The sequence below is a fragment of the Callithrix jacchus genome, chromosome 15 (genome assembly GCF_049354715.1).
Source record: "Callithrix jacchus isolate 240 chromosome 15, calJac240_pri, whole genome shotgun sequence".
Classification (NCBI taxonomy): domain Eukaryota; kingdom Metazoa; phylum Chordata; class Mammalia; order Primates; family Cebidae; genus Callithrix; species Callithrix jacchus.
In genome coordinates this window covers 65,265,027-65,289,048 of record NC_133516.1, presented here as the reverse complement: position 1 = coordinate 65,289,048, position 24,022 = coordinate 65,265,027, and the positions used below count along the sequence as shown (strand labels likewise).

General features: G+C 38.8%; 1 long non-coding RNA gene across 9 annotated transcripts in view; it reads left to right on the top strand.

Annotated features, from left to right (window-relative positions):
• The window catches only part of LOC118148048 (uncharacterized), a 155,776-nt gene that overhangs the window by 60,159 nt on the left and 71,595 nt on the right, over positions 1-24,022 (top strand). For 8 of the 9 annotated variants that reach the window (XR_013527461.1, XR_013527463.1, XR_013527462.1 and 5 more), the window contains one exon: positions 16,790-16,902. The exons of the other annotated variant lie outside the window; for it this stretch is intronic. This is a non-coding gene — a long non-coding RNA (uncharacterized LOC118148048). The remainder of the gene's footprint in view (positions 1-16,789; positions 16,903-24,022) is intronic. 9 annotated transcript variants of the gene reach the window in all.

Genomic DNA, 24,022 nt, shown 5'->3' with positions numbered 1-24,022 from the left:
AGTATAGCCATTTTCACGATATTAATTCTTCCTAACCATGAACATGGAATGTTTCTCCATCTGTTTGTGTCCTCTCTGATTTCGTTGAGCAGTGGTTTGTAGTTCACCTTGTAGAGGTCTCTTACGTTCCTTGTGAGTTGTATTCCAAGGTATTTTATTCTTTTTGTAGCAATTGCGAATGGCAGTTCGCTCTTGATTTGGCTTTCTTTAAGTCTGTTGTTGGTGTAGACGAATGCCTGTGATTTTTGCACATTGATTTTATATCCTGAGACTTTGCTGAAGTTGCTTATCAGTTTCAGGAGTTTTTGGGCTGAGGCAATGGGGTCTTCTAGGTATACTATCATGTCGTCTGCAAATAGAGACAATTTGGCTTCCACCTTTCCTATTTGAATACCCTTTATTTCTTTTTCTTGCCTGATTGCTGTGGCTAGAACTTCCAGTACTATATTGAATAGGAGTGGTGAGAGAGGGCATCCTTGTCTAGTGCCAGATTTCAAAGGGAATGCTTCCAGTTTTTGCCCATTCAGTATGATATTGGCTGTTGGTTTGTCATAAATAGCTTTTATTACTTTGAGATACGTTCCATCGATACCGAGTTTATTGAGGGTTTTTAGCATAAAGGGCTGTTGAATTTTGTCAAATGCCTTCTCTGCGTCAATTGAGATAATCATGTGGTTTTTGTTTTTGGTTCTGTTTATGTGGTGAATTACGTTGATAGACTTGCGTATGTTGAACCAGCCTTGCATCCCCGGGATGAATCCTACTTGATCATGATGAATAAGTTTTTTGATTTGCTGTTGCAATCGGCTTGCCAATATTTTATTGAAGATTTTTGCATCTATGTTCATCATGGATATTGGCCTGAAGTTTTCTTTTCTTGTTGGGTCCCTGCCGGGTTTTGGTATCAGGATGATGTTGGTCTCATAAAATGATTTGGGAAGGATTCCCTCTTTTTGGATTGTTTGAAATAGTTTTAGAAGGAATGGTACCAGCTCCTCCTTGTGTGTCTGGTAGAATTCGGCTGTGAACCCATCTGGACCTGGGCTTTTTTTGTGTGGTAGGCTGTTAATTGCTGCCTCAACTTCAGACCTTGTTATTGGTCTATTCATAGTTTCAGCTTCCTCCTGGTTTAGGCTTGGGAGGACACAGGAGTCCAGGAATTTATCCATTTCTTCCAGGTTTACTAGTTTATGCGCATAGAGTTGTTTGTAATATTCTCTGATGATGGTTTGAATTTCTGTGGAATCTGTGGTGATTTCCCCTTTATCATTTTTTATTGCATCTATTTGGTTGTTCTCTCTTTTCTTTTTAATCAATCTGGCTAGTGGTCTGTCTATTTTGTTGATCTTTTCAAAAAACCAGCTCTTGGATTTATTGACTTTTTGAAGGGTTTTTCGTGTCTCAATCTCCTTCAGCTCAGCTCTGATCTTAGTTATTTCTTGTCTTCTGCTGGGTTTTGAGTTTTTTTGATCTTGCTCCTCTAGCTCTTTCAATTTTGACGATAGGGTGTCAATTTTGGATCTCTCCATTCTCCTCATATGGGCACTTATTGCTATATACTTTCCTCTAGAGACTGCTTTAAATGTGTCCCAGAGGTTCTGGCACGTTGTGTCTTCGTTCTCATTGGTTTCGAAGAACTTCTTTATTTCTGCCTTCATTTCGTTGTTTACCCAGTCAACATTCAAGAGCCAGTTGTTCAGTTTCCATGAAGCTGTGCGGTTCTGGGTCGGTTTCTGAATTTTGAGTTCTAACTTGATTGCACTATGGTCTGAGAGGCTGTTTGTTATGATTTCAGTTGTTTTGCATTTGTTGAGCAGTGCTTTACTTCCAATTATGTGGTCAATTTTAGAGTAGGTGTGATGTGGTGCTGAGAAGAATGTGTATCCTGTGGATTTGGGGTGGAGAGTTCTGTAAATGTCTATCAGGTTTGCTTGCTCCAGGTCTGAGTTCAAGCCCTGGATATCCTTGTTGATTTTCTGTCTGGTTGATCTGTCTAGTATTGACAGTGGAGTGTTAAAGTCTCCCACTATTATTGTGTGGGAGTCTAAGTCCTTTTGTAAGTCATTAAGAACTTGCCTTATGTATCTGGGTGCTCCTGCATTGGGTCCATATATGTTTAGGATCGTTAGCTCTTCTTGTTGTATCGATCCTTTTACCATTATGTAATGGCCTTCTTTGTCTCTTTTGATCTTTGTTGCTTTAAAGTCTATTTTATCAGAGATGAGAATTGCAACTCCTGCTTTTTTTTGCTTTCCATTAGCTTGGTAAATCTTCCTCCATCCCTTTATTTTGAGCCTTTGTGTATCCTTGCATGTGAGATGGGTTTCCTGGATACAGCACACTGATGGGTTTTGGATTTTTATCCAATTTGCCAGTCTGTGTCTTTTGATTGGTGCATTTAGTCCATTTACATTTAGGGTTAATATTGTTATGTGTGAATTTGATACTGCCATTTTGATGCTAAGTGGCTGTTTTGCCTGTTGTTGTAGATTCTTCATTATGTTGAAGCTCTTTAGCATTCAGTGTGATTTTGGAATGGCTGGTACTGGTTGATCCTTTCTATGTGTAGTGCCTCTTTTAGGAGCTCTTGTAAAGCAGGCCTGGTGGTGGCAAAATCTCTGAGTACTTGCTTGTTCGCAAAGGATTTTATTTTTCCTTCACTTCTGAAGCTCAGTTTGGATGGATATGAAATTCTGGGTTGAAAGTTCTTTTCTTTAAGAATGTTGAATATTGGCCCCCACTCTCTTCTGGCTTGTAGTGTTTCTGCCGAGAGATCTGCTGTGAGTCTGATGGGCTTCCCTTTGTGGGTGACCCGACCTTTCTCTCTGGCTGCCCTTAGTATTCTCTCCTTTATTTCAACCCTGTTGAATCTGACGATTATGTGCCTTGGGGTTGCTCTTCTTGCGGAATATCTTTGTGGTGTTCTCTGTATTTCCGGCATTTGAGTGTTGGCCTGTCTTGCTAGGTGGGGGAAATTTTCCTGGATGATGTCCTGAAGAGTATTTTCCAGCTTGGATTCATTCCCTTCGTCCCCTTCTGGTACACCTATCAAACGTAGGTTAGGTCTTTTCACATAGTCCCACATTTCTTGGAGACTTTGTTCATTCCTTTTTGTGCTTTTTTCTCTAATCTTGGTTTCTCATTTTATTTCAGTGAGTTGGTCTTCGACTTCAGATATTCTTTCTTCTGCTTGGTCAATTCGGCTATTGAAACTTGTGTTTGCTTCGCGAAGTTCTCGTATTGTGTTTTTCAGCTCCTTTAATTCATTCATATTCCTCTCTAAGTTATCCATTCTTGTTATCATTTCCTCGAATCTTTTTTCAAATCTTTTCTCAAGGTTCTTAGTTTCTTTGCATTGATTTAATACATGATCTTTTAGCTCACAAAAGTTTCTCATTATCCATCTTCTGAAGTCTAATTCCGTCATTTCGTCACAGTCATTCTCCGTCCAGCTTTGTTCCCTTGCTAGTGAGGAGTTTTGGTCCTTTCTAGGAGGTGAGGTGTTCTGGTTTCGGGTGTTTTCCTCCTTTTTGCGCTGGTTTCTTCCCATCTTTGAGGATTTTTCCGCTGGTCGTCTGCGTAGTTGCTGATTTTTCGATTGGGTCTCTGAGTGGACACCCAGAATGTTGATGATGAAGTATTTCTGTTGCTTGGTTTTCCTTCTACCAGTCTAGCCCCTTCGCTGTACGACTGCTGAGGTCCGCTCCAGACCTTGCTTGTCTGGGGTGCACCTCTAGCAGCTGTGGCACAGCGAGGGATGCTACCAGTTTCTTTTTCTGCTATCTATGTCCCAGGATGATGCCTGCCTAATGTCAGTCTTTTGGATATAGAGGGGTCAGGGAGCTGCTTGAGGAGACAGTTTGTACTTTATAGGGGTTTAATTGCTGAGCTGTGCGCTCTGTTGTTCCTTCAGGGCTGTTAGGCTGCTATGTTTGATTCTGCTGCAACAGAGCTCATTAAAAAACCCTTTTTTTTTTTTTTTCTCAAATGCTCTGTGTTGAGGGGTTTGGGCTTTATTTTTGGATGTTCGAATAGGTGTCCTGCCCAGCTAGAAGGCAGACTAGCCACTGTTTGGTTGCCAGGCTCCGCCCTGCTGTTGTGTGATTCGCCGTGTTCCTGCAGGCTCTGCTGTGGTCTCCGCCACGTCCTGCGGCGGAGTCTCTTCGTTGTAGCATGTTGCCTCAGCAACGGCAGGCTGCGTCAGCAGTGGGCGTGTATCTCAGTAGGGACGGGTTGCCTCGGCAACGGCTGGCTGCAGCAGTGGGCGTGTATCTCAGTTGGGGTGGGTTGCCTCGGTAGTGGTGGACGCCCCTCCCCCACAGAGCGTCTCAGGCCGTCTGCTTGGGATAGTTTGAAATCGCGATTTTGTTCGTCCCACTGGGTATCCCAAACGATCTGTCCCTGCAATCCCCTGGGCTGGGCTACTGTGCAAGTCTCGTTCAGTCTCAAGTCCAGCCCTCTCAAGTCTCAGGTTGCCGGTTCAACAAGGCACCCGGATAAGCGTGCCCTGTGGGGATTGCTGGGTAGGGCCGGCCGCTGCCGCCCGGCTGCCGGCTTCGCCAGGCAGACCTACTGCCTGGCGTCCCGTGTCTTTTTATACTTGGGAGTTTCCCCGTTCTGTGGGCAACAAAGATCAGTCTGGAAATGCAGCACTGACTCACCGTTTGTGGATTCAACGCGGGCTCCAATCCTGGGTTGTTCTCACAGCGCCATCTTGAGTCCCCTCCTCCTATCATTCTTTCTTGAAGGAAAGTCATGCAAGAAAGCCCCTTGTCCAGGAGCATCCACATTAAACTTTTCATAATCAAGGTATAAACTCTTATTGAATTAATCTACTAAGGCTGTTTGTTGCATCAGGTATCATGTACTCTAATACAGGCTTCAAAATACAGTTCTTCCTGTGGACTTAATATTACAAAATTGTGCTATTTAAAATGTGTTCTTAGACATGAGTACAGTAACTAAACAGCATCGTATTTGACAGTTTGTATCACAGTTCTACAGAGGTGCTTCCCAACACTGTATCTTTGCAATACCTCTTCCATTTTTTTCCCCAAATCTCCTCACGCTCTTACAAGCTCTGAACTCTATGTTTATCCACCTACGATATACACTCTACATGCAATAACTGTTTCATTCTGTTGGCTAGAGTAACCTTCATTATATGCAATGGTTTCCACTATTCCTCAGCTGCCTGCTGATCTTAATTTTTGCTTCTCAATCATTTCTTCAAAACGTTTTCAACTGCCCTACATTTTATATTCATTATGAAGAATATTAGATATTGGTAAGTTCAGTGCTCCTCTGGTACACCTGTTATCATCCATTATGCATCAAGACTGTTCACTAGATACAAAATAGATAGGACGTGAGGCCATAGTAGAGGACACAGCATGTGTCTGTGACAGCATGGACTTGAAGACAGCATGGATTGTGCTCACTGGTTGGGAGAGGGTGGGGAAGTCTGGCCCCTGAGCTTTCCACTGGGAAAGCTGTGTACAGCATGTACAGCTGTGCTCAGAGCATCAGGAAATACATACACATGATAGTACATATCAACAGTGTACTATCATAAAATGTTGCCTACATAACCAACATTTAGAAAAATATTTCAAGGCAAACAGCTGCAAGTCCAACTGGTACTGGTGGGATATTGGTGGGGGATATAGGCATGTCAGCCTACTTTGCTCTACAGTTATAGCCAAAAGATAGCCAAACTTGGCTGTGAATTATATTGTAGCCAGTTGCATCTGGTTGTGAATGGACTTGGAATAGGTCCTCAGTCTGAAGAACAATTGGCACTTGAAACAAGGATGGCTATAGAGGCATAGGTTATCTGATTTGTAGACTGTTGGTCCAGTCTTGAAGAATTTTATCTTTGGTTAGCCTTGGAACTTCAATAGGAGTTTGAATGTAAAGTGTGGATTCTTACAAAAGTGAACTTGTATGGGATTTATTTAAAAAACTCTTAGGTAAAGTCCATGGCTTTACTAACTGGGCCTTTTAATCTTCTAAAATACGTTTTCCTCTGGTGGTTATAAGATAGGAATTAGATGTACCATTTGAGTTGTGTTGGGGTTATGAATGAATTCCATTGATAATAGTTGTTAGCAGAGAGAAGGGAGATTCTTGAACCTGACATCTTGCTGGATTGAACTGTTGTCTCATGCTCTGTACAAAAGCATGAAGATATCTAGGGCCACAAGAACTCCCCCTGTCTCCTTCCTTACCATTTTATTCCTACAAATTACAGGGCATCTCTCTATATTTGATCCCAAAGCATACATGATGACTCCTTACATCCCTAATTTATTGTTTTGTTCACCTATTGTCCTCTCTCAATTTTAAGCTTTCTTAGATTGGTGGGACACTGGAAAATACCGTTTTCATATAATGTACCTACAACCATAAGTAACAATACCTTTCAGAGAAAAGGCCACCTGTTTGAGTGATTTTTCTTTTCTTCTCTTTGCTTAAATGTTCTAACAAATGACACTGGAACAAACCGACATCCACATGAAAAGAAGAAAGAAATCTAGACAAAAACCTTATACTTTTTGCAAAAATTAACTCAAATGAATCATAGATATAAATGTAAAATATAAACTATAAAACTTAGAAGCTAGAATAGGAGAAAATATAGGTGACATTGGGCTTGACAGTGACTTTAGATACAACATGAAATGCATAATCCATAAAATAAAAAAATTGAGAATTTGAACTTAATTACAGGTAGAAACGTCTGTTCTGTAAGAGATAGTGTTAAGAGATTGAAAAGATAAATCACAGACTGGGAGAAAACACATTTGATAAGGTACTGATATCCAAAATATACAAAGAATTTTTAAAATTCAATTATAAAACAACCTAGTTAAAAATGGGCAAAAGATATAAACAGACACCACACCAAAAAGATATACAGATAACAAATAAGAATATGAAAAGATCCTCAACATCATATGCCATTAGGAAATTACAAATTTGACAATATCCAGTGTACCAACATCCATATAATGGATTCCTATAAAAAAGACAGAGGAAGCATGTAGAAAATGTTTGAGGAAGTAATAGTCTAAAACTTCCCAGATTTTATAAAAAAATACATATATCTACATATCTAAGAAGCTCAATAAATTCTAAATAGGATAAATTCAAAGATATGAACACTGAGGTACATTACAATCAAACGTTCAAAAGTTTAAGATAATCTTCACGGCCGCAATAGAGAATTGATGCATAATATACAATTGATCAAAAACAGAATTAATAATCAATTTCTCAGCAGGAACCATGAAGGCTGGAAGGCAGTGGAATGACATATTTAAATTGTTTGAAGAAAAAAAAAAGAAAAAACCTTTTGATGTTTTTGAAGTGTTTTTTGTGTCTCTATCTCCTTCAGTTCTTCTTTGATCTTAGTTATTTCTTGCCTTCTGCTAGCTTTTGAATTTGTTTGATCTTGCTCCTCTATTTCTTTGAATCATGACATTAGGGTTGATTTTATATTTTTCCTCACTTCTCTGGTGGTCATTTAGTGCTATAAATTTCCCTCTAGACACTGCTTTAAATATGTCCCAGAGATTCTGGTACGTTGTGTCTTCATTCTCACTGGTTTCGAAGAACATCTTTATTTTTCCCTTCATTTCATTATTTATCCAGTAGTCATTCAGGAGCAGGTTGTTTAATTTCCATGTAGTTGTGTGGTTTTGAATGAGTTTCTTAATCCTGAGTTCCAATTTGATTGCACTGTGGTCTGAGAGACTGTTATGATTTCTGTTCTTTTGCATTTGCTGTGAAGTATTTTACTTCCAATTAAGTGGTCAATTTCAGAATAAGTGCAATATGGTGCTGAGAAGAATGTGTATTCTGTGGATTTGGGGTGGTGAGTTCTGTAGGTGTCTATTACATCTGCTTAGTCCAGATCTGAGTTCAAGTCCTGGATATCCTTGTTAATTTTCTGTCTCATTGATCTGTGTAATATTGAGAGTGGGGTGTTAAAATCTCCCACTATTATTGTGTGGGGGTCTAAGTCTCTTTGTAGTTCATTAAGAACTTGCTTTATGTATCTGGGTGCTCCTGTATTGGGTACATATATATTTAGGATAGTTAGATTTTCTTGTTGCATTAATCCCTTTAGCATTATGTAATGTCCTTCCTTGTCTCTTTTGATCTTCGTTGGTTTAAATTGTGTTTTATTCGGGACTAGGATTACAACCCCTGCTTATTTTTGCTCTTCGTTTGCTTGGTAAAATTTCCTCCAGCCCTTTATTTTGCACAGGAGATGGGTCTTCTGAATACAGCACACCAATGGGTCTTGACTGTTTATCCAGTTTGCCAGTCTGTGTCTTTTAATTGGGGCATTTAGCCTGTTTATATTAAGGTTAATATTGTTATGTGTGAATTTTATCCTGTCATATGATTTTGTTAGTTGATGCAGTTTCTTCGTAGTGTTGATGGTCTTGACAGTTTGGTATGTTTTTGCAGTGGCTGGTACTGGTTGTTCCTTTCCATGTTTTGTGCTTTCTTCAGGAACTCTTGTAGGGCAGGCCTGGTGGTGACGCAATCTCTCAGCAGTTGCTTGTCCTTAAAGGGTTTTATTTCTCTTTTTCGTATGAAGCTTAGACCACAGATTTTATACCTGGAAATACTAACTTTCAAGTATGAAGTAAAAGTTAAGACATTCCCAGATGAAGAAGTTTATTAGTAATAGGCATGCTTACAAGCAATGCTAAAGGAAGTTCTTCAGGCTTAAATGAACAGACACTAGGCACTATTAAGTTAAAGCCATATGAAGAAATAAAGAAAACTGATAAAAGTAACTACATAGACAAATAAAATATGTCTTTTAGTACTAAATGAGGTAGAAATAATTTGAAAAGATTTATTGGAAGCCAGATTTGGGGGTCAACCTAAGACATACCAACAAAGTTGGGCACGTTCCAAAGTCTGCTATAGGTTGGAAGGCTTTTATGGGAACACTTAGAAGAAGGGAAGAGGATTCCTTATATGGGAGTTGTCCTTTTCATTGTAGGATACCCTACAGAAGTTTAAATCATTGGCTATGGCTATATGACAACACACAGGCTAAAATGTCTACATGCAAGACAATTGGTATGACTTCATGATTCAGAAACAAATCAGTGTCCTTTTCAGTGTCAATAGGCTATTGGTGAGGAACTCACAATAAGATTTGAGGGACTCATGACAAGATTCTTTATTCAGAGGCAGGATGTAAGCCATTAATTATGACTTCCCTCAAGTAGGTTAATTTGGAAGCCTGCCAAATATGACCTATAGGTTATCAGATTTGTAAGTCCCATTTTATTCTATGCAATTGAAAGAGAAATCTATAAAACAGTAATTATAAATCTATGTGACTGTATATGTAATATGTAAATATTTAATTTGTGACAACAGTATGAAGACAGAGACAGAAGTGTATAGGGGCAGAGTTATTGTATATGATTGAAATTTCATTGGTATTAATTCAAAGTAGTTGTCTAATTTTTAGGTGTTAATTGCAATACTCAAGGTAATTACTAAGAAAAGAACTTAAAAATACAGAAAAAATGAGAAGTGAATCAAAATGGTACACTACAAAAAAATCAATTAAATTTTAAAAAGAAAGTAGTGGAGTAATTGAGGAAGAAACAGTAAATAACATACTGAAGACAAATAGTAAAATGGCAGAAATGCTTTTTTTGAATTAATAATTACTTTAAATGTAAGTGGATTAAATCTTCCAATTAAAAAAGAGATTAACAGAATAGATTAGAAATAAAAACATGATTCACCTATATGCTGTCTGCTTGAGAATCACTTTAGATACAAAGACAAGAAAAAAAAACAAAACTAAATGTAAAGAATGTAGAGATATACCTTATGCAAATAGCCTGTACAATGCAACATTATTCAGCTACAAAAAGAAACTATTGACACATGCTACAACATGGATAAACCTTGAACACATGAAGTTAAGTGAAAGAATTCAGCTATAAAAGTCCACATATTCTATGATTTCATTTATATGAAACATCCAGAATAGACATTTCTATAGAGACAGAAAGCAGATTAGTAGTTGCCAGGGATGTGGGGTGAGGGTAGTGGGTATTACTGCTTCAGAGGTGAAGGATTTCTGTTAGAGGTAATAAAACTCTGGAACTAGACAGTGGTAATGGCTGAACCACATTGGAAAATTCTCAATGCCATAGAATTGTATGCTTTCAAATACAATGGCAATTTTAAATGTATATTTTACCACAAGATAAGAAAAAGGAAAAAAACACCATACAATCAGTGGAGACTGAATCTCAGATAATACAGAAGTTGGAAATAGTAGAAAAGGATTTTAAAGTACTTACTATAACTATTTCCAATGTTTTAATAAAAAATATGCTAATAGTAAATAAAAAGATAGTATTAGAGCCAGATAGTTCAGAAAACTAGACCTCAAGACTACACACACACACACACACACAGACACACACACACACACACACACACAACTCTCATATATCAAGAGGGTTAAGATAATGGAAAATTAAATGCTCCTTAGTATGAGTCTAAGAGATGTTATCAGGATACTGCAAAACTACGTGGGAAGGAATAGAGACAACACTTTCATGCTCCACTGTAGTAAACAAAAGGTTTTATAGCTGATCTTGAGACTAAGCTCTTTCACCATAGTAAATGTAATGCACTAACAGCATTTACTTTAGGCTGTTTTGGATTAGAGATTAGAGTGGGATAATGTCACAGAGGGTCTTTAGTAATCCCATCTGGGTTTGTATTATTTCAGGGTTGAGCCTTCAGAAACCAATGTGCTTTTCTCAGATTACCTCCTATATCATCAATCTTGCCTTCAATTCCCAAACAGTGATCAAGACACAGAGATACTTGGCTTTAAAGAAAAAGCAGCATTTGAACTTGAAGAATCTCTGAGTATCTCTGAGTCCCTTCTTGCTCAGACAACTAATCCATTTTTTCCTAGGTTTCTGGTTATTAAAATTTATCATTGGCTTAATCTGTATTTGTCAATTTGAAATGGAACAAATTGAACATTAGTTTATATTGCCCCTCAATAGTTTGTTTTTTAACCAGAGGCCATGGCTATGTTCTCACTAGTGACTGAAAATGCTAAATAATAAAAAGTAAAGCTGTAATATCAAAGCAAGAATAATACCTTTAAAATATGTACTATTGAATTTTGTAGTAGACTGATATTCATTATCCCAGGCATGAAATCTCTAAATGAGCAAAGGGTTGTTGACTTTTTCTTCAGGACAAAATAACATAAAAATCGGATTCTTTTATACATTGTCCCCCACAAACCAATAGTATGTTCAGCTAATTGGTTTTGTTCAAAAGTCTAAAATATATCTCAATTGAAAATACAACATTGAAAAATTATTATTCCCTTCATATATGATACCTAAAGTTAAAAATATAACCAAACCTGGTGTAAATCTTATTATCTGGCAAATAAATAATATGTAAGGTAATGACTGCATAGGTGGATGAATTTCTTAGAGTTAAGTTTTGATTTTGCCCTATATTAATTTATAGTTAGCCACTAAGGTAAGAATGTGATGCTTGAGGAATGATATTTCATTCTTTCTTACAAACTTAAATGAAATAAGGTAATACAAAAAAAAAAAAAAAAAAAAACAAAAAAAACCGGGCCGGGCACGGTGGCTCATGCCTATAATCCCAGCACTCTGGGAGGCCGAGGCGGGTGGATCATGAGGTCAAGAGATCGAGACCATCCTGGTCAATGAGGTGAAACCCCGTCTCTACTGAAAATACAAAAATTAGCTGGGCGTGGTGGCGCACACTTGTAGTCCCAGCTACTCGGGAGGCTGAGGCAGGAGAATTGCTTGAACCCAGAAGGCAGAGGTTGCGGTGAGCTGAGATGGCGCCATTGCACTCCAGCCTGGGTAACAACAGCGAAACTCCGTCTCAAAACAAAACAAAACTGTTTTTTAAGCATATGTCTCTTACAACCAGAATTTGAAGTGTGAAAAGCAACAAACACATTTCTCCAAAAACCCTGTTTTCTGACTTTTTCCCCCAACTCTACACTAGGAGATACATATTCTACTGGTAGTGTTTCTGTAGCACCCTACATTCTGCAAGGGAAAGCCTACATTTACTTAATATGGCCACTTCCATTTTCTCATCTTAATATACAAAGCTTGCTATCATTTTTTGTTGCAGGTGTGGCAAGTTGTATTATTGACAACTATTTGTTTCTGCTCCATTTTTGACTGAATTTTCTGTAGCATTAGTATACTATCCTACCTCCTTTAGCTCAATCATGTGACTTTCTTTGGCCAAGAAATATGTCTGAACAGAAGGTTTAAGTAGTCCTGCTTTGCTTCTCTTGTCTGCCCCCCATCATGAGATCAGAGTGTTCCAGACCATGGCTTTTCCTTCGACCTGAGACCCAGTATGAGGAAGCATGTGAGGCAAAGCCTAGCAGTCACAGCCAATTGAATTCTGCACACAACACAAGCAAGAAATAATTTTTTGTTGTTGTTGGAAATCACTGCGCTATTAGGATGTTAGTTACCTGTCGAAAGCTAATACCAAAGAATACCAACAAAATAAAACTTTTCTTCTCCTCAGCATGCCTCTCCTCAGCATGCATTTTGTTTATCTAGACTTAGTCTTTCATCTCTAACAAATGAGGGGGAGGAAGTAATTTAATCAGCTTTCTCAGTTAAATCTTACCAACAATCCAATGTGGTAAAGTATTTCTTTTTTCTTTTTCTTTCTTTCTTTTATTCCTGAATGGAAGAGAAGTAATTTCCAAAGTCTGCAGCTGTTATGTTGTTTAAGTTTAGAATTTTAAGCCGAGGCACTCTGATTAGAGAATTGGATTCCTAGCTTGTTATATGGTCTTCACATACCTCATTATATAATCTTCACATATTGTATTTCAAAGATAAATATAGTCTAAAGTTTGCACAACGGATGTTTTGTATCATCCTCAGAATCGCTTTCCACATGTTGACCAGGATATAAGTTTCAATCATGTCAGACTTCGCTAGGTTGGTAGTGTCTTGAATTATGGAGACAGACAACATCAGAAATACATTATTTTGCCTTCTCTTGGGCTTATCCTGAATAGCAGGTAATCTTTGAGGAAAGCTTTTATTCTTGACAGGTTTTTTTTAATCCTGAAAAGGGAACAAGGATTAATGAGACAATTGCTTGCAAAGCGCTTTGAGCTCTCAGAAGCCAAGAGGTGATTTAAGTGCATGGAATTATTCCCCTACATAAGTCAGCACTGTTTTTAAACAGAAATCTTCTTTAAAGAGTAATGCTAAGGTTGTGATGGCCAGGTGCAGTCCATCACACCTAAACCATTTATTTTTAACACACACCTGTATTCCCAGCAATTTGGGAGGCCAAGACAAGCAGATCACGAGGTCAAGAGATTGAGACCATCCTGGCCGACATGGCAAAACTCCATCTCTACTAAAAATACAAAAATTAGCTGGGTGTGGTGGCATATCTGTAGTCCCAGATACCAGGGAGGCTGAGGCAGGAGAATCACTCGAACTTGGGAGGCAGAGGTTGCAATGAGCCAAGATCACTTCACTGCACTCCAGCCTGGGAACAGAGCAAGACTCCATCTTCAAAAAAAAAAAAAAAAAAAAAAAAAAAAGGATAACACTAAGGTTATGATAAAAATCAACAAATGCCAAGCAGTTCAGTGAAGGTAAAATGTCTTCTCTCACACTGAGATGTGAGAAGCTAGCAAAAGAGAAACATAGAGCCAAATTTTAGCCAGAAAGGGCCTCAGACACCATCAGGTCTAGACCATTTATTTTTAACACACAAGGAAACATGTCCACAGTGCACTTTCCCAAGGGCACATAGCTAATTTGGATTAATGAAGTGGAGAAATATTGCTATATGGTGGATCCAATGACATACATCATCAGGAAGCAAGAAAGAGAGGTGCAGCAAAGGTTAGGTTCTTGTGTAAATGTGATAACTCCAGTGAAAAAGCAGTACTTGAGCCAGTTCTCAATGACGGGCAGGTTTTGAATAAGTGCAGAAACAAGAGAGATATACTTCCTGTGGCTAAGACTGTGTAGTCCCAAGTTTAGCTGTTGGAATATGCACAGTAAGAAATAGCACAACATCTAATACTATAATTTGATGTAGGCTCCCTAGAAGATGCAAGACCATGATTTATGGAATTTTTCTCAGGCTCTTCCCTCATGTTAATCTCCCATTTTTCTGCTAACACAAATAATGGCTTGTGTGTGTGAGAAGCATTAGACTGAGACTTTTGGAAATGGAATGCAAGTGAAAATTAATAAATTATTCCTTATCCCAAGGAGATAAGAAACTGATAAAAAAAATGGGACTATCATTTAGCTATCTAGCTATGTCTTTTTTTTTTTTTTTTTTGAGATGGAGTTTCTCTCTCGTCTCCTAGGCTGGAGTGCAATAGTGAGATCTCGGCTCACTTGACCTCCACCTCCCAGGTTCAAGTGATTCTCCTGCCTCAGCCTCCAAGTAGTTGGGATTACAGACATCCACTACCACACCCACATTTAGCTATCTCTTTATAACTATATTTTTCTATCCCTGTATCTATCCATCTCTGTATCTACATACGTACTTATATCTATCTGTATCTATTATCTGCCTATTATATCTATCTATCTACCAACCAACTTACCTAGCACTGTATACTCCCTTATTACTGACTAGAACTTGAGAACAGACATGGCGAAGAGAGAATGCCGTTGGTGTTCAGAGGAGGCAGAGATTAATTCCAACAGAAGAGACAATAGCGAAACCCTAACAACATTTATCTTGGACTTACTCTCAGCTGGGCTATGTTTAAGGGCTTTGCATGCATTAACTTATTTAATCCTCACCACTATCCCATGTGATAGTTTGAACGGCAACAGGAATTTATCTTTTCACATCTCTTGGCTCTGTTTTCTTCGGTCTTGGCTGGATTGTTGGCAGACTCTCCAGAGTAGTGGCAAAGTTGCAGTGCCATGTTGAGCCGACTGAAGTCTGAGGCAAAAGGAAAAATCAACATAATCTGGATCCTATCTTTGTTTTAAAATTTGATGTGTTGTTTATTATATTTTTATGCATTTTTTTAAGTTAAACTTTTACTTGATTCCTGAGTTTTTAAATAACCCTCTTTAGATTTTGCAAATGAGCAAGTGTCTTGCTCACTTCACCCTAGTTCCAGTCCTGAAGAGCAATACCCACTAGTTCCAAAAGAGCTTTCCTTTCTTAGCTTCCTAGTTCCTACCTCCCCCAGATATGATTGTCATTGGCCCGGCATTGGTCCCATGCCCAACCCTGAACCAATCATCGATGCTTAAACGGAATGCAGTGGTTTGATTGGGTGTTGGAGCCAGGGTGAGATCAGTCCCTTTCATCTTGAGAGTGTTGAAGAAGGGTGTGTTATTAAGATTAAGGCCTGCTGGAAGTAGAACCTGAAACGAGATTCTAACTCTCCAGTGGGGAGAGTTGTGCCCCAGAGAAGGGGGATGATACTACACAAGAAGCTGGTTTCAGGCGAAGACTAGCTTCAGAGTGATCTCACTAAGTAAGGCAAAGGGGCCTGCTTTTTGTGTTCCCATGCCCATCAGTCATTGGCTGAGGTCTAGCAGTGGCAGAGGGAGGCAGCTCTCTTTGGCTGAGTACATTTCTTTAGATAATGTGACAGTTGTGAGTTGTTACCTGCCAACACACACAGCAGCCAGGGATAGTTGCATGGCCCAGAAAAAGGGTCTTGCCAAGGCACCACCAGTGTCCAGTGTAAGGGGTGGTCCGTAAAGATGCAACCACTAGAAATGGATGCTAGTCAGGCACTCAACAGGTGTCCTCTATAATTAGCCCCATAGCAAAGGAAACAGAATTGATTGTCCCTTAATGACATCTGTTTCAATTTTTTTAAAAAAGTATACCATGCACACACTTTTATACACCCTGATCTGCAATACTGAAAAGCAGAATCTGCTGCCTGTGCTGCCTTCTTGCTGCCTGGCTTGTAAGTAAAAGCTTTTAGTGGAGAGCCGACAGGCAGTGCTGCTCACCTGAGCTCACCTCCCTGCTTTTGCACAACCCACTGGAATCACAGCACATCAATGAATCATGCTGACAGGCCACATGCAGGCTCAGGAGTGGCTTGACAAGATGGCATTATGATGAGCAAAATGGACTTCTTTCTTGAAAATTCCATTAGGGGAGGTGGCATGGCATTTAGAGGTTCCATATCCCAGGAAACTGTGCTGGTGCAGCAAAGTGAAGTAGGAGGAGGAAAGAAAAGAGATCTGTTGTCAGCTGCGTGCCAAGTGAGGGAGCCTGCATAAATGCTCCTCTGTCAGTGAGGGGAGTGCCTGTCACCCTTTCATTAGCTGTAATTGAGTGCCTACAGAGGCAGTAATTACAAATACCATCCAGGCCTCACAGGCTCATCTGTTTTTGTTTGTCATCAGAGTAAGGGTATTGATCATTGTTAGGGCCCTTCTTGTCTTTGCATAGGGACAGGAAATTGGATTAATAAAACCTGGCACATATTGTGTAACATATACCTGTAGGGAAGGCAGATCAGAAATGGTATAAAATGGCAAGTGCCTGATTTCCTGGGGTGCCTTGGCTGCTAACACTTGTGAGTGCTTCCTTTGCAGGAACTTATGCTCATTCTCCATCATCACAGCATCCTTCCTTTTGCTGGAGCCAACAGAACCCCATAAATAAGAAGCAAACTGAGTAGCTCTCCTCTTATGTCACCTCCATGCAGGCACCTTCAAAAGAATGGCCTTGATGGGAAGACAACTCATTATTCCAGAAGTTGATAAGTGAAAGAAAAGAACCAAGCATTTAACTGGCTTTTGCTACATGAACTGTGTCAAGGTAACCAAAGAATCAATGAGGCGATGTTTCTCTTTATAGAAGCTGTCTAGCTAATCAATAAGATATAAATGGTAGAACTAGAGAATGGGTCTCAAATACCAGTGTGCATTAGAATCACCCAGAGGACTTGTTAAGAAAAGATGCAGGACCCTGCTCCAGAGCTTCTGGTTCAGTAAGCCCGGGGTAGGGCTAGAAAATGTGCATTTCTAAGAAGTTCCCAGGTGATGCTGATATTACCAGTGGGTGACCACCAGCCGTTGAGAACTACTGGATTAAAGGACCATTGTTTTGTAATCTCAAGGACATAACAGGCAGTGATCATCAGTGGCTGTTAATATCACACAAAAAAGAAGCAACTAAACAGTATGTGCTTCCTGATGGAAGTACACAAAACCTCCTATGAGGAATTCTTGTCAGAATATTGATCCTGAATCAGTTAAGTAAGATCTACCTATCAACTGACAGGAAATACAGGGGCAAGAGGAGCTGGCAAACAATGTCACCACAGGGATACAAAGACCAAAATTCAGACTGTGGGAAACTCTCATTATTTGGAAGCAAAGAAAAAGGAGGGGAAGGTATGGATTTTAAGAGACTTAAGAGTCGTATTATTCCAGTTATTAAACCTGTTTGGATCCTGGTCTGACCTAAGAAACTGTGGAAAGGAAAGTTGTGAAACAAGCAGAGTAATAAAAAAGGTGGCCAGATATTTGATGACATCAAGGAATACTGTCACCATCTTCTTCTTCACATTGCTCGGTTCCTTCTCAACCTTGAACTCTTAGTTTATTTTTTAATGCCTTTATTTTTATGTTATATATTTATTTATTTTAGAAAGAGTCTTACTCTGTTGCCCAGGCTGGAGTGCAATGGCATGATCAGGGCTCACTGTAGCTCAACCTTTTGGGCTTAAGCAATCCTCTCTCCTCAGTTTCCAAGTAGCTGGAACTGCAGGTGTGCACACCACCACACCTGGCAATTTTGTAGATTTTTTTATAGAGACAGATCTATATTGCCCAGTCTCATCTCAAACTCTTGGCTTCAAGTAATACTCCCACCTTGGCATCCCAAAGTGCTGGGATTACCAGGGTGAGCCCTCTTGCCTGTCCAACTCTTAGTTTAAATGTGATCTTTTCAAACAAGTTTTCTGTGGTCACCTTATCAAGATAGCTCTCCTTCTCTATTTTAGTTTTCTGTTTGCTTATGGCATAGAACGGATCCCTGAATTACTTATTCATTTGTTTTTTGTGTGTCTCTCCTTCTACACTGTAAACTACATGAGGCCCCTGTCTCTTAAATGTGTGCCTAGCCCATTGCTAGAAACACAATGAATAGACACAATAAAAAGTATTTTCTAAATGAATTATGAATAAAATCTTAGAGCATTTTAATGTTTTCAAATTATTTTTCCATACCTTTTTAAAGTTTTATTTTAGGTTTGGGGTACCTGTGTAGGCTTTTTATATAGATAAACTCATGTCACAGGGGCTTGTTATACAGAATATTTCACCACCTAGGTATTAAGTCTAGTATTCAATAGTTATGTTTTCTATTCCTCCTCCTTCTCTCACCTTCCACCCTCAAATAGGCCCCAGTGTCTGTTGTTTCTGCTTTGTGTCCGTTAGTTTTCATCATTTAGATGCTGGCAAGGTTGTGGAGACGAGGAAATACTTACACACTGTTGGTGGGAGTGTAAATTTGTTCAGCCATTGTGGAAGACAGTGTGACAATTCCTCAAAGAGCTAAAAGCAGAACTCCCATTTGACCCAGCAATTCCATTACTGGGCATATACCTAGAGGAATATAAGTCATTCTATCATAAAGACACATACACATGAATGTTCATTGCAGTACTATCCGCTATAGCAAAGATATATATGGTTTGGCTCTGTGTCCCCACCCAAATCTCATCTTAAATTGTAATCTCTATAATCCCTACATGTCAAGGGAGGGACCATGTGAGAGATGATTGAATCTTGGGGGTGGTTTCTCCATGCTGTTCTGGTGATATTGAGTGAGTTCTCCCAGGATCTGACGGTTTTATAAGGCAGTTTTTTTCTGCTCTTGTTCACTCTCTCTCACCTGCTGCCATGTAAGATGTATCTGCTTCCCCTTTCACCATGATTGTAAGTTTGCTGAGGCCTCCCCAGCCATGTGGAACTGTGACTCAATTAAACCTGTTTTCTTGTGAAGTTTTATCCCTAAAGGGCCATCCTCGCTTCAGAGTTCTCCATAGGATTCACCTCATTGAGACTGCACTGCAGCCCCACTGTTTCATTGCCCAGTTTTACTTCTTCCCTTCTGTTCCTTAGGTAGTATTCTCAGAGTATTCCTCAGCAACCTTCCTGCAATCTAATCTCGATTAGCTATTGAGGGACCCTCTGATCAAGCAGTTCACAATCTAGCTATAGAAATACATGCAATATGCAAGTAACTAACAGTGATTCATCATGTAAGTGCTGCACTCCAATTGGAATGGTAGCCAGTACTATGAGAAGAATGAAGGAGAAGCAACACGTAACTGTTCTGCTCTGATGATGCTTTTCAAGACAAGAAGACATGACCTCTTTCCTAAATGGTGGCAAAGATGTCAGATAATTACCACTTTGCAAAGATGGGATGTAAAAGGAGGCCAAAGGGCCACTGATTCTTTCCTTACTTCTTTTTCCCAATTTCTTCCTCTTTACACTTGTATAATGTCTTGATTTTTATTTCAGATAGTGGATAGGCATTCAGTGACTCCCAGGTAGACATTATATATTCTGCCATGGAGCAAAAAGGCCAAATCTCAAGTAATGGGTTTTGGAAGATCAATAACCAAGTTCCTTCCAGAGTTGCTGAAGCAAGTTTTACATTTATAATGTAAAACACAAAGACTCAAAGAAAGAAGAGAGTCCCTTTAAAGAGAGCTAGATTACATCATTAAACCTTTAATTAACCTCATGGCTTTGACTTCAGAAAATCAATGGAGACTTCTCACTAGTAGGAAAGAATAAATTTAATATTTTATGTGCAAATGTTTTTGCTTTTTATATTTTAGTGGTGAGTTCTTGTCAGGTTTATTTTCTTCTAAAAGTTTCAAATTGGAAATTTATGTTTTACTAATATATGTGATAATGTATATGAAACAAAAGACTTAAAACTTGAAAAAAAAAAACCCAACAATTTCACAGAAAATAAAATACCCTGTGTTTGGATTTTACAAGCCTTAGGTGTGGGATGAGGTGAGGGTAGTAAAAGCATTTTTACATCGATATACGTACCTTCAAATTTGTTCCTCTGGGATACTGAGATTTTTCTGTGGAATAGTTTATTTCAACAGGATTTTATTGGGCAACAACATATCATGCTAGGTACTCTGAAAGGACCCCAAATAAGAACTCATCTGTGCTTCCAACTTAATTAATTCAAATTTATCTAATGCTTAGTTAGCTGTTACCACATTATCCTGTTAAATGTTCATGGGAACAGACAAATCTATTAGCATGTACAATTACCAGCAAACAGCACAGAGTTAAATCTGTCAACACCATGGACAACTTGAGATTTTGCTTATATCCCATTCACTGGCAGAGATTTGAGAATTACCTTAAGGGTCCAAACATCCATTTATACAGTTTCCTTTTTACTTTAGATCCAGGATTTAGTGTGCCTGATAAATTTTTGGTAAAGTTTGAATAAGTTGGGGTCTAGTTTTAAAAAAAATAAATGATTCTGGCTTTATTTGGCAGACATTCAGGGAATTAAGTATTTACAACATCACGGTAGGGCTGGTGGGTCAGATTCAAGACTGCCTTGAATTATTCAGGTATAATTCCCAGGGCCACTCTGCTGTTATAAACAGAGTGAACTTAGGGGCTGGTGAGGACACTAAACTAATCAGCAAGGCCTTGTCTACTTGTATTAGACGGTTTGCTTTGCTATAATGAAATACCATAAGCTGATTAGTTTATACACTAGAGTTATGTATATTTCTCATAATTCTGGAGGCTGACAAGTCCAAGATCAAGATGCCAGTAGATTTGGTGTCTGGTGAGGGCCCACTTTCTATTCATGTAGGGTACCTTCCTGCTGTGTCTTCCCATGGTAGAAGGAGTGAGAGGTCTCTCCCAGGTCTCTTTTATAAAGGTACTGGTCCTATTCATGAGGGATCCATTCTCATAACCCAATCACCTTCCATAGGTCCTAGTCTGAATACCGTCACCTTGGGGTGGAGATTTCAACATGTGAATTTGGAGGGGATAGAAGCATGCAAATCATAGCACTCTTTCAATAGGTAAGAAAAGAAAAAATGACCAAGGCACTTACATGTTAATGATTGATTTTTGTTCCCAAACACATTGAAGTAGAAAAATAACGAATCCAACTGAGTGTAGTAGTTAGCATTTTTATGTGACTATAAATTGCAGTAGTGGGAGTTGGATGACTCTGGCCTGGAACATGATGACTTGGCTACAGCATCAATTATTTTCATGAGGTGAAGAGCAAACAGAAGAGCAAGAGTTAATTATTCCACCTGGGAGCAGAAAGTTGTCATGGCATTTTGGATAGAAAAGCACAGGACTATCGTGGTGTGTGAGGGATGGCATGGAAAGGATACAGCACTAAAAAGTATATTTTATGGTATTTGAGAAATGCAGTGAGAAGACCTTGGAGTTATTTTGAAAGTATGCTTTGATTGTTGGACATTTTTCTTAAACCTGAATTTTGCTGTAAGTTAGATCACCTGGATTATGGCTCTAATAGAGTTACAAAAATAGTGCTACAAATATTCATCTTTAAGGATTTTTTACATCTGCCTGTTCCCACCTTCATAATCTCCCTCCTATTTTTTGTGGTAATTCATGTGTATGTAAATGTTCATGTTTCATAGGGTAACTGGAGTACATGGCTACTGAGCAAAGAGAATTGGAGGAGATAAGCCCTAAAATGCCCTCTATTTGGGGGAGTTTCTCCTCCCTGAGTCCTCTTCCACATGACAGCATTTATTTCAAACTCAGTAATGTTATTTTCAGATATATATGTGTATATATATATACATAGTAATAGATACTAGGAAGACAAAATAATGAAGACAAGCATAAACAGACACAACAGCTAATTGTCCAGTGGAGAAACTAATAAATTATTCATATACATATTTGTTCAAGTGGTATTTATTCAGTGACCATTTAGTCAGCCTTGTGACTGTTATGATAACTAAGTTACGTATGGCTCCTGCCTTCAGAGAGCATTGTTTAGTTGAGAGAATAGACAGCTGACCCAGGTGACTGCCACCAAATGATTTATATGTTACTAAAAAGTAAGTGTAGGTATAATGAGAACACAAAAGAGGAACATTTCACCTGGTCATTAGGGCTTTCAAAATCACAAAGTTATAAGGTCAAAGAAGGCTTTTGCTATAGAGTAAATATATGTGTCCCTCCTTCCCCCAAATTCAGATGTTGAAACCTAATCCCAATGTGATGATATCTGTGGATGTGTGGAGTTATCTGTGTGGAGTGGGTCTTTGGGAGGTAATTAGGTCATGAGGGTAAAGCCCCTCAAGAATGGGATTAGTGCCCTTATAAAATGGACCCCAGAAAGCTCCTTCACCACTTGGACTTCCCAGCCTACAGAATTGTGAGAAGTACTTTTCTGTTGTTGGTAAGCCAATCTGACCATAGCACTCTTTCAATGGGTAAGAGAAAAGAAAAAAAAATGACTAGGGACACTTATATGTTAATGATTGATTTTTGTTTCCAAACACATCAAAGTAGAAAAATAAGCAATCCAACTGTTACAGAAGCCTGCATTTTTGTTACAGAAGCCTAAATAGACTAAGATTTCAGAATAAATTGGTGCACTGCATATGCAGAGACCAGAATATTGAGTAGAATTAGTCCAGGAAAAGAAGAAGGGAGGAGGTAGGAAAGGTTACTGAGTGGAGGAAATGATATTTAGTAAGCTCCTGGCCAGTGCAGGCTGAAAGAAATAACATCTCTTTGTGGACCTTGCCTGGTCCTCCTCTGTGACAAAGGCCTGCTAGTTTTCCCCTGTACGAGTTTCCTCCTTCTTCTTTATTAATAGAAACCTGCTGATCTAAGTAGCTTTGAAAATGAGTGGAGGCTGTAAGACTAAAGGCAGAATAAATTGTACATCAGCACTGTACTCCAGTTGATAAACTTATTTCCCATTGAGTAAAGGTTAACAATTCTGATACATTTATACATGTATACTGAAATTAAATAATGGCAGATGCTGAAGCCAGGTTTCTCATGACTGAAGTGGGGCTTTGCAGATAAATAAAGGGAGACCCCCTTTTATATGATGTCCCATACCTATAGTGTGCCCTGCTCATAGTGGCATAATGACTTCCATAAGTCATTTAAAAAAGTATATAAAAAAGAGGAAAAATAGTAGCTTTATAGTGTTGATTGCACTGTGGTCTGAGAGACTGTTTGTTATGATTTCCATTCTTTTGCATCTGCTGAGGCATGATTTACTTCCAATTATGTGGTCAATTTTAGAGTAAGTGGGATGTGGTGCTGAGAAGAATGTACATTCTATGGATTTGGGGTGGAAAGTTCTGTAGATGTCTATTAGGTTTGCTTGGTTTAGATCTGAGTTCAAGTCCTAGATATCCTTGTTAATTTTCTGTCTCATTGATCTGTCTAATATTGACAGTGGAGTGTTAAAGTCTCCCACTATTATTGTGTGGGAGTCAAGTCTCTTTGTAGGTCATTAAGAACTTGCTTTATGAATCTGGGTGCTCCTGTATTGGGTGTGTATATATTTAGGATAGTTAGCTCTTCTTGTTGCATTGATCCTTTTACCATTGTGTAATGCCCTTCTTTGTCTCTTTCAATCTTTGTTGGTTTAAAGTCTATTTTATCAGAGACTAGGATTGCAACTCCTGCTTTTTTTTGCTCTCCATTTGCTTGGTAAATCTTCCTGGATAATATTCTGAAGAGTGTTTCCCAGCTTGGATTCATTCTCTCCATCACATTCAGCCACACCTATCAAACGTAGATTAGTTCTTTTCACATCATTCCGTATTTCTTGGAGGCTTTGTTCATTTCTTTTTACTCTCTTTTCTCGAATCTTGCCTTCTCAATCTATTTCATTGAATTGATCTTCA